The sequence below is a fragment of the Arachis hypogaea genome, chromosome 3 (assembly GCF_003086295.3).
Source record: "Arachis hypogaea cultivar Tifrunner chromosome 3, arahy.Tifrunner.gnm2.J5K5, whole genome shotgun sequence".
NCBI classification, from domain to species: Eukaryota; Viridiplantae; Streptophyta; class Magnoliopsida; order Fabales; family Fabaceae; genus Arachis; species Arachis hypogaea.
Genome location: NC_092038.1, coordinates 140,938,734 through 140,951,882, shown reverse-complemented (window position 1 = coordinate 140,951,882; position 13,149 = coordinate 140,938,734).

The following is a 13,149-nucleotide window of genomic DNA, read 5'->3' as shown; positions in this document are numbered from 1 at the left end:
TGGAGTGCACTAAAGCTAGTCCTTCCTTGGGAGTTGGCTAGGACTTGTGGCTCAAGTCAATTCATCCACTTGACTTTCCTTTAATTAGTAAGAGTTAACTAAGTGGTAGCAATGAACAATTCTCATCACAATTGAGAAGGATAACTAGGATAGGACTTCTAGTTCTCACACCTTTCCAAGAGACTTTTATAGTTTTTAGTTTATTTTCATTGCCATTTACTTTTCATGCTTCTTATCCAAAACCCCAAAATAACTCATAACCAATAACAAGACACTTTATTGTAATTCCTAGGGAGAATGACCCGAGGTCCAATACTTCGGTTTATAAATTTTAGGGGTTTGTACTAGTGACAAATAACTTTTTGTATGAAAGGATTAGTGATTGGTTTAGAAACTATACTTGCAACGAGATTTCATTTGTGAAATTTTAAACCGTCAAAAATCCGTTCATCAATGATTCTACAGGTTCTATCTCGAGTCACCCTCTACAGCCTCCTACTCTTCTGCCTTCTCCATCTCCCGATGATTCCAGACCGGACGATGATCCTGCTCCTACTGTCGTGCCTCCTCCTTCCACTCGTTCTTCTAGGATAAGAAATCCACTTCATCATCTTCTTTATTATCATTATTTTTCTACCATTTTTCATGAACATGAATCTAAGTTATTTAGAGAAGTCTCCACAAATCCAAGTTGGGAGCAAGTAATACAGGAAGAAATCCAGGCACTTGAAAAAAATACACATTTGGGACTTGGTTTATCTTCTTTCTGATCAAGAAGTTCTGAGTAGTAGATGGGCATACAAGATCAAGACTCACTCTGATGGTTCTATTGACCGTTATAAGGCACGATTGGTTGCTCAAAGTTGTATGCAAGTGTATGGTATTGATTATGAAGAGACTTTTGCTCCTATTACTCGTCTCACATCTGTTCGAGCTCTCCTTGCCATTGCTGCGGTCAAAAAATGGTCTCTCAGACAGATGGACGTAAAGAATGCATTTCTTAATGGGGATTCGAAAAGAAGGTCTATAAGAACCCACCTCCGGATTATCCTTGTCTTTCTAGTAAAGTCTATCTTCTTCGCAAGGCAATTTATCCTTGTTCTTCTACTTTTGTATGTTGATGACATGATCATTACTAGCGATGATGTTAATGGTATCTCTGATCTAAAAGTCTCCTTTCACCATATTTTTTAGATGAAAGATCTTGGTTCTCTTAGTTATTTTCTTGGTCTAAAGGTCATATCCACAGATGACGGTATCTATCTCTCTCAAGTTAAGTATGCTTTAGATCTTCTTGCTCGCACCGGGATTACAGATAGTCGTACTGAGTCTACTCTCTTTGAGCCTAATGTTCGATTTACCCCTTTTGGATGGTAACTGTTTTGGATAATCCTACTCTTTATCGATAGTTAGTTGGAGGTCTCGTCTACTTGACTGTCACATGCCCAAACATCGCCTATCCAATTCATGTTCTTAGCCATTTCTTGTCAGCTTCTCGTACTACTCACTATGGGACTGTTCTTCGCATTCTTCGATACATCAAAGGCACTCTATTTCATAGACTTCATTTTTCTGCCCATTCATCTTTGTCCCTTCGGGCGTACTCAGATGTTGATTGGGCTGGTGATCCCACTGATCGTCATTCTACTACTGGTTATTGTTTGTTTCTTGGTGACTCTCTCATTTTCTAGCGAGCCAAGAAGCAAACGTTCACTGCTCGCTCAAGCACAGAAGTTGAATACCGTGCTCTCGTTGATATCACTGCTGAGGTTGTCTCAATTCGTTGGCTTCTCGAAGACTTCGGTGCTCCTATGTCATCCCCGACTGATGTTTTTTGTGACAACCGCAGTGCTATTCAGATTGCCCATAATGATGTTTTTCATGAACGCACCAAACACATTGAGATTGATTGTCACTTTGTTTGATAATGTCTCCTTATTGATGTTGTTCGTCTCATAGTTGTTGGAACTCTGGATCAGATTGTAAATATCTTCACGGAGGTTCATCATCCTACTAATTTTCGAGCTTTAGTATCCAAACTCAAGATGGAATCTTTAGCTCCTACTTGAGTTTGCGGGGGGGGGGGGGGTGTTAAGAGTATAATTAGGATCAATCAAGATTAGTTAGTATCATTTATCTTTATATAGCATATCTATATATTTATTGTAGGTTTTTGTGCTTTTATTATTTTGATTCTTCTAGCATCTATATATACCCATATATACCCTTGTACATTATACCTTTATATTCACACTAAATAAAATACAAAACACTTTCTTCAGATTACTCTCTTACTTCTAACACTAATTATTAGGGATTCTTCTCAACTGTGTCTATTCTCAAAGGCTGGACCACCATCGAAGAGTCCTTTTTGAAGCCTCTGTCCTATCACCACCGCAAGGACCATCGCCTTCTCTTCGTCTTCGTAGCCACTATGACCCAGGTTAGTTGTCATAGCATCTTTATCTTCATAGCCACTGTGTTCGCACGTCGTTTTTCAGTTTGTGTTCTCCTCTACCATTCTCTTTTTGTTTGTCTTGTCTTCTCTTCTCTTTTCTGTTTGTGTTTCTATTGTCGTTAATGGGTTTTCTTCTCTTTAGGTTTATAGGTGCTCTTTCTTCTCATACTGTTTAGTATAAGTGAATAATTTATTTTTATAAAAAAATTGGTGAATTGACCCAATAAATTTTATAGGCTACTTGTTTTTTTTGAAAACAAAGAGCTCAACACAATACAGTGGAACAATCAAACAAGAAACAAAATAACAACTTAAAGGTAACACAACAGCCATTAAGAAACCTCCCTGTCATCTCCGACATAGCCATCAACAACTAAAGGGGTCCACACCTCTCCACTTGTTATGGCTTATGACAGTCATGTGAGTAATTTCTTCAACACTTTTGCTTTTATTCTGAAATATCCTTCTATTCCTTTCTAGCCAGATATTCCAAACGATCTCACAAAAGTATCTCAATCGTTGCTCTCTATCCTCCCTTCTTCTCGGTTTCTCTGTCCAACATAGAAAATATTCTTTCATTGTACCTGATATAGATCATTGTTGGCCAAACATTGAAATCCAAGCACTTCACACCTGCCAAGTAAACTCACAGCATAGAAACAAGTGTTGCACATGTTCCACATCTCTATTACATAAAACACATACGTTATCTAGCTGGTTAATGATCCCAAGCCGGCTTAACCGTTCTTTTGTATTCACCATACCTATCAGGACAAACCAAGCAAACAGCTCCACTCTTGGTGGAACTAACCCCTTCCAAATAGTCTTTGTGTAGCTATAACTTGTAACCTCCTCTGGGAGTATCTCCTCCTGCAAAACCTGAACAAATGAGTTAGTTGAATAAACTCCTAGTTTATCATATTTTCATACCACCCTATCCTCTCTGTTAATTACTAGTTTCACAGGTCTCAATGCCTCATGTAATTGACCCAGTAGTCCCAACTCCCATTGAAAGAGCTTTCTCCTCCATTGGAAGTTCGAAATCCACTCTAACCCGTCCCAGAACCCACAATCCCCTATAACAGATCCACAATGATTTGAAACAAAGAAAAGCCGGGGGAACCGATCTTTTAGAGACCCACAAAGCAACCATATATCCTCCCAGAACTGAGTACGCCGCATATCACCAATCTCCATGGATAAGCCTGTAACCATCTTCTCCCTGATACGGTTATTCATTATTTATAACTGGCATATATCCTTCTACGGGCCTCCTCTAGAAGGTAGAAGTTGAGTTAACAGTAGCTCATTAGGATTCAGATTATAGCAAGAACAAACCACTTTCTTTCACAACGGGCAATCTTCCTTTGCAAACCGCCACCACCACTTAAACAACATAGTTGTGTTACGAAGCATAGCATCTCCAACTCCCAAACCGCATAGTTTTTTAGGGGCCTGTACCACTTCCCATCTTACTAATGTCATTCCATTACTACCATCCTCCTTGCTCCACAAGAACCTTCTTTGTAGTGAAATCAATTTCTCATCAACAGCTCTCAGCATCTTGAACAAACTCAAATAGTACTCTGGCAGACTATTTAAAACTGCTTTAATCAGCACCAACTTTCCAGCTTTATTGAGTATTTTAACTTTTCACAGACTGAGCTTCTCCTCCACTTTGTCTATTATAGGCTTCCAGGTCTTCACAACCTTGGATTTGCACCTAAGGGAATACCCAGGTATTTGACTGGAAGTAAATCAACCTTACAACCCAACAACTGGCACATACTCTAGATCCACTGACCGTCGCAATTTATCGGAATCAAGCTCGACTTGTCAAAATTAATACTGAGCCCTGACATTAACTCAAAGCATCTCAATAGTCGCTTATAATTCCTAATAGTTTCCTCCTCTGGTGGGCAAAACATAATTGTGTCATCAGCAAACTGCATGTGTGACAGCGCTATACTATCTCTCCCTATCAACAATGGTAATATACGTCCATTCCTGACTGCCTCTCCCACCATTCGATGTAGTACATCCACAACCAGTACGAATAAGAAAGGAGAAAGTGTGTCACCTTGTCTCAAACCTCTTTCCATTTTGAACGGCTTGGACGGCGACCCATTTATCAGAACCGACATAGATGCTGTGGTCACACACTCCATAACCCACGATCTCCATCTGTTGCCAAACCCCATCTTTTGCAATACAATGTCCACAAAGCTCCATTTGACTCTATCATATGCTTTTTGGAAGTCAAGCTTGATTATTACTGCCTCCTTTTTTCTCAGTTTAAGCCAATTTACAGTTTCTTAGTTTACAGTTTACAGTTTATAGGCTACTTTTTAAAAGGGTTAAGTACGATTTTGATCACTAAGATATAGATCGAAATTTTTTTTCGTCTCCAACCTTTTTTTGCATACAAAATCATCCCTAAGGTTTAAAACTAAGTTTTAAAATCGTCATTTTTACTTAAATATTAAAATTTTGGACCAAATTACGCATAACAAAAATATTATAAAATAAAAAAAGAAAGAAATAAGAAAAAATAGTGTTTCTGCTCATGCGAAAGAGAAAAGGAAGAAGAAGAAGCTGCTTACGATCCACCCCTGCCTTCGCTTCCGCCGCCACCTCCGTACAATTTTGGTTCCTAAGGTAAGGATGATTTTAAAACCAAGTTAAACATTATGAACGATTTTGTATACCAAAAAAGATTTGAAACAAAAAAAATTTGACTTATACCTTAGGAACCAAAATTATACTTAAACCTTTCTAAAACCTATAACCTGATCTTTTTAATTAATAGACTTTTAAATTTAACTTATTTAATAAAACGAATTAAACAAACCGAATCTAAAACAAACTGAATCACGAATCTCAGTCAAATTGTTTGGCCCCGTTTCACCCCTAGTGAACGCACCTTAGCAGGCTAATTTAAATATGTCAAAAAATTTAGGTCCTTTAAATTTTTCCTTTGTGAATTGAATCATGTTACTTAATATATAAATGAAACCGTTAAAGCAAATCGATTTATTACCTAATATATTCGAAAGCTATCTTTTAAAACATATGTATTTATACACGGAGCGGAAAGAAAGTCAATGTGGCATCAAACGAGGCAACATTCCATATTCATGGTTGGTAGTAGAAACATTGCACGAATATGGATTAACATTTTTTTTTTGGTGACTGAATATGGATTAACATTTGGAAAACTGATATCTGTGACTTTTAGAATAAAAATATGCAAAATGTATATAAGTCTCAGAATTGTATCTACTTGCCACTGTTACTTAATTGTTTAAGTAAGAAAATGAATATTATTATTTTAATTTTGATAATGTAATTTTTATTTTTTTATAAATTTATATAAATGTATAATGTAAGTAAATTATGTGTGAAATAGTATTATTAAAAATAAAAGTGACATTATTATGCCTCAAAAATTAAGTACATAAATTTAGAGTTTGTTTTTTTGGTGACTAAACAAGGAAAGAAACAAAGCAAAAACTATTCTAAATCCGAGCAGATGATTCGTTGGAGATCAACACCAGGCTCAGACCAAATAACATGATTAGAGTTACTCTTGGCACCATATTTAGCCATCCAATCCGCAGCTCTATTTGCTTCTCGGAATACCCATTCAACATGAACAAGCCAAGGACGAGATAAAAGCTCATGAATCTTGTGAACCAAATCTGTTACTTCAGATGGATACCCACTTGTAAGCTCATGCATGATGGGCAGAATATCAAGGCAATCTGTTTCACATATAATATCCCTCAAACCGCAATCCCAAGCTAAAACCAGCCCCCTCCAAGCAGCAAATAATTCACATCTGATTATAGACCAAGGGGGAATGCTTCCAGAGCAGCCCGAGATCCAATCTCCCTTAGAATCTCTAATAATACACCCAAATCCCGCTAAATTTGAATCCATATACAAGCTTGCATCACAATTAACTTTAAAACTATTGCCTACCGGTGGTTCCCAACACAGGCAATTTCGGAGAGACCTAAAGGCATTGCTTCGATTCCTGTAAACCTGTAAGTCCTTGGCGTTAATTCTGGCCAAGGCAACAACCTTATGGTCTGTCCAAGGGTTGTCAGTGTTGAATATGTCATTGCACCTATGTCTCCATACCCACCAAAGCCCTGCACCAAAGGACGCCTCATTGTTAGCCAAAGCCTTTCGAAACCACTCTTCAAGAGCAGTACCAGCCGTCGAGTTCAGGATATTCGGATCCAACATATACCAGATTGTCTTTGATCGCTCACAGTCTCTAAGGCAATGCTCCATAGTCTTCTGCGCCTTGTTACATCTCTTACACATATCTGAAGAAGCTAAATTCTTCAGATATGTTATTGTTTTGTTGACTTATTATAACATTAAAAATTCTTTTCAAGTTTCTTGTCGTATTTAGGAAAATGCTTTTGAATTTAATTTTAATATACTATTAGTGTAAAATAATTTTATACGTGTATCTAATCGTATAACGTTATATCATTAAAAATAATTATTATTTTTATTGATTAAGTGAATAATCATCCAGAAAAACAATATAATTATATGACTGTATAAAATAAAATATTTTACATTGTCAATGTGTCAAAATTAAACTCAACACTTTTTAATAAATTTAAAGTTTTTTTTGAATAAATACTTAAATTGATCCTAAAAAAAATTTTAGATTGAATATTAATTTTTATTTATTAGAAGTTCTCAAAAATTACTCTTATCAAACACATTGATTCGTTCATCATTTTTAATTAAATTTTTAATATGTACCTTAGATAAAAAATTTTAATAAATTTTATTATAAAATAATTAAATAAAAATATTATCATAAAATAAATTAATAAATTGTTGGTTATTTTTTAGATGGAAGTCTAGAAATTGGATTTTTTTTTAATTTATAGACAATGCAATAAATTTGTGAATTATCTGGCGCTCAAAAAAAGTTAGGATTGCACTTTTGAAATAATTCTCCTAAAGAAGTAGTACAATTATTTATGTTAGACTTAATATAATTTCTAATATACATTATAAAATTATCATTCACATGAAAGATCTTGAAATTTATGACTATCACAAATAAAATGAGAATAATTACTAACCTTAATCCATAATGATAATAATATTATAAAGAATTTACTTTGTCTATTTCTTTGTCTTCTTAATTCTTTCTTCAATTAAGTTATTGATGGTTAGTGAAGAAGAAAAACTTCATAGGTAGAAAGAGAGGATTAAATTCTATTTTTTTTTCCCATAAAAATCAACTTTCATCAATTTGGTTACATTTTAAAATAATAATGTAACTTCTTTTATTTTATTATTTTAATTAAATATTTATTAAACCAATAAAATAAGACACATCACACATATGAGACATCATATAATAATATAATTTCTTACCTTCTCCCATTTGGCTCATGTGTCGTTATTTCAATTGATGGTTTAATAAAATATTAATTATGATGAGCATTTCTAAGTAATTACTTGCATAGCTTAATTTATCATGATAAGAATAAAACTAACATGAGTTATAGCGGTTGTACGTCGCCTAATCGACATAATCCCTTCTATGTACTACAAAATTAGCCACATTCTTAACATGAGCCATAATTAGGAAGTATATAACATAATTAGTCCAACAATAATGTCTTCATTGTAAGACAATACCTAATTATTCTAATTCTATTATGTATACAACAAATTGAAAATCAGGTAATACAGAAACATTAATTCTTTTGAGCTCAAAATGTCAATATTCATACAACACAAATTTTATTAAACATACATTGATCGTATAAACTCATAATACCCATCCTTTCAACATGGCTAGTAAATGTTTTGGGCAATAACTCTTTGGTCAAAGGATCAGCAACCATAATATTGGTGCTAATGTGCTCTATTGATACTCTTTGTTTCTGAACTTCTTCTTTAACGGCAAAGTATTTCAATTCCATATGCTTAACACATTTGGAATACTTGTCGTTTTTAGAAAAAAAAACTACTGCAGAGTTATCACAATAAATTTTCAGCGGCCTAGCAATACTGTCAACAATTTCAAGCCTTGAAAAGAAGTTCCGAAACTACTTAGCTTGAACCATGGCCTCAAAGCATGCCACAAATTCAGCTTTCATTGTAGAAGTAGCAATTACTGACTGCTTCGCACTCTTCCATGATATTGCTCCTCCAGCTAAGAGATACAAATAACCAAAAGTAGATTTTCTTGTATCTACGCAACCGGTAACATCTGAATCTGAATATCCAATCACTTCAAGGTGATTAGATCTCCTATAAGTAAGCATGTGTTCTTTTGTCCCTTGAAGATACTTTAAAACTTTCTTTGTAGCTTTTCAATGACGATCCAATCCTGGGTTACTTTGGTATCTGCCAAGCATACCAACTGCAAAGCTGATATCTGGCCTTGTGCAAGTTTAAGCATACATCAAACTCCCAACAACAGATGCATATGGAATTCCTTCCATCTATTTTCGTTCCAAATTATTCTTTGGACATTGCATTAGACTAAACTTGTCCCCTTTTTGAATTGGAACGGGTGATGCTGAGCATTGTGCCATTCTAAATCTCTCTAATACTTTATTAATATATAATTTCTGAGATAATTCTAATAGTTTTTGTGATCTATCTTGAAATTTTTCTATTCCAATCACATAACTTGCCTCACCCATATCTTTCATTTCAAAGTTATTAGAGAGATATTTCTTAGTCTCGCTTAAAAGACCAAGATCATTAGGTGCAAGCAAAATATCATCAACATATAGAACTAAAATAATGAATTTACTCCCACTGACCTTCAAGTATATACACCGATGAACGGTATTTTCCTTAAATCCAAAGGATAGAATGGTATCATTAAATTTGATAAACGATTGGCGGGATGCTTTTTTAAGTCCATAGAGTGATTTCTTAAGTTTACATACCATTTGTTCTTTCCCTTCCACCAAAATCCCTGTTGGTTGATCCATATAAACATCTTCCTCTAAATCTCCATTAAGAAAGGCGGTTTTTACATCCATTTGATGTAACTCTAAGTCATAATGAGCCACCAAAGCCAAGATAATTCTTAAAGAGTCTTTTCCAGAAACTGGTGAAAAAGTCTCTTTGTAATCAACGCCATCTTTTTTAGTAAAACCTTTGACAACAATACGAGCCTTGTAACGTTCAAGGTTGCCATGAGAATCACGCTTAGTCTTAAAGACCCATTTACACCCAATTCTCTTGCATCCTTTAGGTAATTCTACAAGGTCCCATACTTTATTTTGTTCCATTGATTTAAGCTCATCTTTCATGGCCTCTAACCATTTATCAGCATTATCACAATTAGTGGCTTGTGAGAAAGAAACCAGATCATTAGCAACACTCAAGTCATTTTCTGATTCTTGTAAATACACCATATAGTCATCAGAAATAGCAGATCTTCTTTCTCTTTGAGACCTTCTTAATGCAATTTCTTGTGACTGTTCTATTATCGGCTTCTCATTAACCATGAAATTAATAAGTTCTTGTTCCTCTTGATTGTTATTTAGTCTAACAACAACAGGAACAATAATTTGTTGTTCCTGTTGATTATGATTAGGCTCAATAACATTTGGAATAACAACTCTAGAAGTGGAAGTACAAGTTGAAGGAACTTGAATTTTTACTTCTTTAATCTTCACATTTTGTGAAGCTGTACTTCTACTGGTCTCACCATCTTCAATGAACCGTGCATTTCTAGTTTTAATTATTTTTGTACTATGAGTAGGACAATAAAATCTATATCCCTTTGATTTTTTCTGGATAACCAATGAAATATCCACTGAGTGTTCTTACATCCAGTTTCTTTTCTTGCGGATTATAAACCCTTATTTCTGCTTGATATCCCCAAATATGTAGATGTCTTAAACTAGGTTTTCTCCCAGTCCATAACTCAAAAAGGAGTTTTAGGAACTGTCTTACTAGGAACCTTATTTAATAAATACATAGTAGTTTTTAAAGCATACATCCACAATGATATAGGTAAAGATGCATTACTCATCATTGTCCTAACCATTTCTATTAAAGTACGGTTTCACATTTCTGATACACCATTTTGTTGAGGTGTACCTGACATAGTGTATTGAGCACATATACCACGTTTTTCAAGGAAGTTAGCAAATGGACCTGGATTTTTTCCTCTTTTGTCGTATCTTCCATAATATTCACCACCTCTATCAGATCTAACGATTTTTACCTTTTTGTCCAATTGTCTTTCTACTTCATTTATATACATTTCTAAAGCATTAACTGCTTGAGATTTATCATAAAGTAGATAGACATAACCATAACATGAATAATCATCAATAAAGGTGATAAAATATTTTTCTTTATTGAAAGAGTTTACATCAAAGGATCCACATATGTCAGTGTGTATAATTTCAAGAAGTTGGGTACTTCTTGTGGCTCCTTTTTTTGTGTGTTTTGTTTACTTTTCTTTAATACAATCTACACAAATATTGAGATCAGTGAAATCCAAATTTGGAAGGATGCCATTCTTTATCAACCTGTCCATTCATTCTTTGAAAATGTGACCTAAACGTTTATGCCAAAAATAAGCAGAACGTTCATTCACTAAACCACGTTTAGTGCCAACTTTATGATGCAAAGTCATAAATGATTCAGCATATAAATCATCAAGATTAAATTTATATAAACTATCAGAAAATATGTCAGATCCTGTCATATAGTTGTGCTTAAACAAACTAAAACAACTATTACCAAAATTAAAAGAGTATCCAGCAACATCAAGTTTAGATAAAGAAACTAAATTCCTAGAAATACTTGGTACATAAAAAATATCTAGCAAATCTAAATGATGTCCAGTGTCGAGAATCAATCGACAAGTCCCAACAGCTTCTACTGGAGCTTTATCTTTATTTCCTATGTAGACAAACTTTTCATTTGGCCTTATAGTTCGGGTTGTAAGGAATTCCTGCATCGATTTAGAAATATGAGTTGTACCTCCAGAATCAATCCACATGTATTACGAGGAACTTCAACTAAGTTTGATTCAATACATACATAAGCATAATTAAGCTTATTACCTTTCTTTTCAAACCAAACCTTCTTTTTTGGACAATCATTTTGGAAGTGTCCAGGTTTTTTGCAGAAATGACATTTATCTTTCTTCTGAATTTTAGAAGAGGACTCAACAGTCTTTAATAGTCCCTTTCCCTTTCCCTTTCCCTTTCCATGCTTCTTTCTAGTTTTCTTTCCAACTCCTTGATGGTTCAGGTAATGAATGGAATGATTTCCTTGATTCTTAAGTCTGGTTTCCTCTTGAACTAACATACTATGCAACTCATGCACATTCTATTTATCCTTCAAGGTATTATAGTTCATTTAGAAAGGACCATACTCAGACGGTAAAGAGTTTAAAATAAACTGCACAAGAAAATTTTCATCCACTTTCATTCCCAATGATTTAAGTCTTGCTGCAATATTTGTCATTTCAATGACATGCTCATGCATAGTATGAGAACCATCAAATTTTATGGTGGTCAAAGTACCCATAAACTTCCTAGTGCGATAGACCTGTTGGTTCCAAAGACAAAAATCCTCGAAAAAGAATAGAGGTAAATACTATTTCTGTTTAAAAGGATAAAGACATAGTAAAGACACTTGCAGTTGTCCAAAATTCTGATATAATTTTAATATTAGAAGACGTTCAGGTACTTGAAAATTCTGAAAATTATGAAAATGATCAAATCTCAATAAATTATGTCTTTACAGGAAAAAATGAAACCAAAATAAAATAATTGTCAATGAAATATTTGCATATAATGTGACATTACACATCATGCAGGAAAGTAGGATCTTGAGCCAAGAATAGTCGATAAATATCGACAAAGGACTGATTGGCCGAAATGGGAAGAGGCCATGAAGGCTGAGTTAGACTCACTTGCAAAGCGTGAAATTTTTAGACCTATAGTCCGTACACCAAAAGATGTAAAACCTGATAGATACAGATGGGTATTTGTGAGAAAATGAAATGAAAAAAAAATAAAGTTGTACGCTACAAAACTCGACTTGTGGCATAAGATTTTTCACAAAGGTCTGGTATTGATTATGAAAAAACATATTCCCTGTAGTAAATACAATAACATTGCGCTATTTGGTCAGTTTATCCGCATATCATAAACTACATTTACATCTAATGGTTATGTTGATAACTTATTTATACGGATAATTAGATCGTGATATCTATATGAAAATTTCTGAAAAATTAAAGATATATAAACCATCCAATGAATATTCGCAGATGTTATACTCAATCAAATTGCAAAGATCTTTATATGGTTTAAAGTAATATGGATGAATATGGTATGATTGTCTTACTGAATATTTAGCCAAAAACGGATTCAAGAATAATGATATCTGCCCATGTGTTTTTATAAAGAAATCTGCATTTAGATTCATTATAATTGCTGTATACGTTGATGATTTAAATATCATTGGAATCCTAGAAAATATTCCAACAATTATAAAAGCTCTAAAAGAAGAGTTTGAGATGAACGATCTTGGAAAGACTAACTTTTGTCTCAGCCTGCAGATCGAGCATACAAAAAATGGGATCTTTATTCATCAAACAATATATACAAAAAAATCTTGAAGAGATTTTATATGGATAAGTCACATTC